The sequence below is a fragment of the Colobus angolensis genome, unplaced genomic scaffold, assembly GCF_000951035.1.
Source record: "Colobus angolensis palliatus isolate OR3802 unplaced genomic scaffold, Cang.pa_1.0 Scaffold219, whole genome shotgun sequence".
Lineage (NCBI taxonomy): Eukaryota > Metazoa > Chordata > Mammalia > Primates > Cercopithecidae > Colobus > Colobus angolensis.
Window position 1 is genome coordinate 3,069,942 of NW_012115366.1, and position 3,645 is coordinate 3,073,586.

Consider the following 3,645-nt stretch of genomic DNA (forward strand, 5'->3'; position numbering starts at 1 on the left):
CTAGAGTCCATATGGCAAGCAGCCTCAGGAGATGATTACTTAGCTGAAGGAGGGAAGTGGGACATGACTGCTTTCTCATTGAAAGGGGCATTGCATTCCTCGGATTAAAAGGCTTTTGCGCAATTTATATTACAATATTGATGTACCCAGAATTTATTTAATTATCTTTTACTTTTTCCTGCTGTGTATTGTTTTTAAATCATTATGTAATCTAAGGGTAGCATTATGTTTTCTAAACCTAACACTTGCTCAGCACATAAGTGTTAATGTATTCCTTTCCTTCTTTTTTTTTTTTTTTTTTCCTATTTTGGGATTATTGCCTCTGGAAGCTGTGTCTTTATTTCTGTCTCTGGTTGATAAGAGGAAAAGCGGGAAGAGGATGGCCTCCCTAGGCAGTAGCCTCTCCCTGAGATGGCCCTGATGACTTCAGTATAATCAGTCCATCCCCCTCCCTTTTCTGTTCTCTTCAGCAAAATCCTTTATTTATTTATTTTATATATATATGTGTGTGTGTGTGTGTGTGTATATATATATATATATATTTTTTTTTTTTTTTTTGAGATAGGATCTCGCTCTGTCACCCAGGCTAGAGTGCAGTGGTACTGTCATGGCTCCCTGCAGCCTCCTCCTCCAAAGCTCTAGTGATCCTCCCACCTCAGCCTCCTAAGTAGCTGGGACTACAGGCATGCTCTACCACACCTGGTTGATTTTTTATTTTTTATTTTTGGAGAGACAGAGTTTTGCCATGTTGCCCAGGATGCAAAATCCTTTAGGACGGCTTGCATCTATGAGTGGATACAGATTTCCCCTCTCTCTTTGGATGTTTACCTGAGAAGCCCCTGGTAGTCCTGAGTGGCTTCCTATCCTGATTTATAATCTCAAATGATCTAAGAAACCAAGTGTCTTGGGGGAGTGAGATCAAAGTGCCCCTTCTGTCTTTTCTCTACTTTTTAAAAACATTGAGCCACCTATCTCTGTGGATGAGATCTGAGATATCCAATGGAGTTGGGAGATGAAAGCAACAGCAGCAGGGGATGAAACAGAGAAGTTCTCACCAGCCCTGGAAGCACAGAGCTTTATAAGGTGCTATGGAGGACTCTCTGAGAAAGGAGGGCTGCCTGATACCAAGAGAGAAGAGAGGAAATTATGAGTGGTCCCTGACTTACAATGGTTCGATTTCTAAGTCTTTACTTTCCAATGGTGTGCAAGTGATACATTCAGCAGAAACCATACTTCAGGTACGCATACAACCATTCTTTCACTTTCAGTACAGTATTCAATAAATTACAGGAGATATCCAATAATCTTTTTATCAAGTAGTCTTTGTGTCAATGATTTTGCCCAACTCTAGGCTAATTTAAGTTTTGAGCATGTTTAAGGTAGGCTAGGCTAAGCTATGATGTTCAGTTGGTTAGGTATGTTAAATGCATTTTTGACTCTCAATATTTTCAATTTAGGATGGGTTTACTGGGACATAACCTCATCACAAGCTGAGAAGCATCTGTGTTGCTGTAATTCAACAACACATTGAACAGTGGGGACAGCGCCACCCACCCAAGCTGTAGCCCACCGGACCCCTCAACTTGTCTTTATTGCTGAGGTTGGAACAGAGTGATATGCACTCAGCACCAAACGAGATCTCCATTCTATCAGCAGGAGTTCTTCTTCAAATCAAAATCACTCTGAAGTACACCGAGAAGTAGCCAATCCACATGGCCCAGTAACTTCAGATCCCTGGCAATGATAGTTTAATTATCCCCCTTTTACTGGAATCATGGATAGGAAGTGGTATCCTGGGGTGTGTTACTGATATTGGGACAGGATCCACACTATAGGATGGAGAGTTTGGCAGAAGCACAAAGTAGTTCACATCTTGCCAGCAGGATATAAAGCCCTCTCTATTGGTGGAGCCAATTGGGATAGCAAATTAGTGAGCCAGCAGCAGTTAAGAAAAACATTTCCTGGGAACTTTCTACCCATTTTAAATGATCCATTCTCATCACCAGTTGTGTTGTAAATAGTGGAGTAAGTATCACTCACTGGTGGGATCTTTGGGGATCATTCCAACACAGTTGCAGAAATCATACTTGGAGAGGCATATAAAATTAAATGATTTATTTTACTCATAGTTCCCAGAAGGTGAAGCATGACATGCCACACAGGGAACCATTTAGAAGGAGCTCCTAGAGAAAGGGCTCAGCTTAGCAGGTGGGGAGATGAGGCTCGGTGGACCTCTGGGAAAATGCCTTTATTAGGAGTCACAGTAAAGTACACAAGCATATGGCATGAGGGAATTTCACTGGTGTGTTTGAATATCACTAGGTTACAGTAGGGGAGGGCAAGAACTAGTGGCAGGGACTAGCCTTATCACATTGGCACTTCGTTGCCTGGGCAGGGTGCTCACACCCTGTTTGTGGGGACATCAAGGCATGAGGAAAATATAGAGTTCTAAAATTGTACACCACAACCAAAAATATTTATTTCTTCAGACAACTTTGAGGTATTATGTTGCATCCTTTCATTTCAACCTAAAGGACTCCCTTTAAGATTTCTTGTACCAGGTCTAGAGGAGATGAACTCTGTCAGCTTTTGTGTATCCATGAATATCTTGATTTATCCCATGTTTTTGAATGATGGTCCTATCAGGTATAGAAATCTTAGTTGATGGCTTTTTTTTTTCTTTCAGAACTTTAAACCTAACATCCCACTGCCTCTGGCCTCCGATGCTTCTGATAAGAACTCAGCCAACAATCTTACTGAGGATCTCTTGTATGTGAGGAATGGCTTCTCTCTTGCTGCTTTCAAGATTCTTTGTTTCATTTTAGCTTTCAATAGTTGGATTATAATATATCTTAGTGTGGGTCTCTGAGTTTATCCTACTTGGCGTTTGTTCGGCATCTTATATTTGTAGATTCACATATATAATCAACTTTGGGAGGACTTGCGATATTATTTCTTCAAATAACCATCTTCTTCCTCTCTGTGTCTCTTCCTCTTCTGTTATTCTCATAATGTGTATGTTCATCCACTTAGTGGTATCCCATAAGTCCCTCAGGTTCTGTTCCTTTTTCTTTATTCTTTTTTGTCTTTCTATCCTGGAGACTCAATAATTTAATTTCAAGTTTTCTGATTCTTTCTTCCTCCTGCTAAAATCTGTTATGAAACTCCTCTAGTGAATGTTTCATTATCATGACTTTCAGTTCTTATATTTCTGTTTGGTTCTTTTTAAATATTTTTTATCTCTTGGCTGATGTTCTCATTTTGTTAATATATCTTATCCTAATTCCTTTATATTTTGTCCATGTTTTCCTTTAGCTATTTGAGCATTTTTGAGATGGAATCTTGCTCTTATTGCCCAGGCTGGAGTGTAATGGTATGATCTTGGCTCACTGCAACCTCTGCCTCCCAGATTCAAGTGATTCTCCTGCCTCAGTTTCCTAATATATCTTATCCTAATTCCTTTATATTTTGTCCATGTTTTCCTTTAGCTATTTTTTCTTTTTTGAGATGGAATCTTGCTCTTATTGTCCAGGCTGGAGTGCAATGGCACCATCTTGGCTCACTGCAACCTCTGCTTCCTGGGTTCATGCCATTCTCCTGCCTCAGCCTTCCGAGTAGCTGGGATTACAGGCACCCACCACCATG

General features: G+C 40.4%; 1 pseudogene; it reads left to right on the forward strand.

The window, feature by feature from the left end:
• The first annotated feature begins 1,088 nt into the window (after nucleotides 1–1,088).
• The window catches only part of LOC105512808, a 58,268-nt pseudogene continuing 55,711 nt past the window's right edge, over nucleotides 1,089–3,645 (forward strand).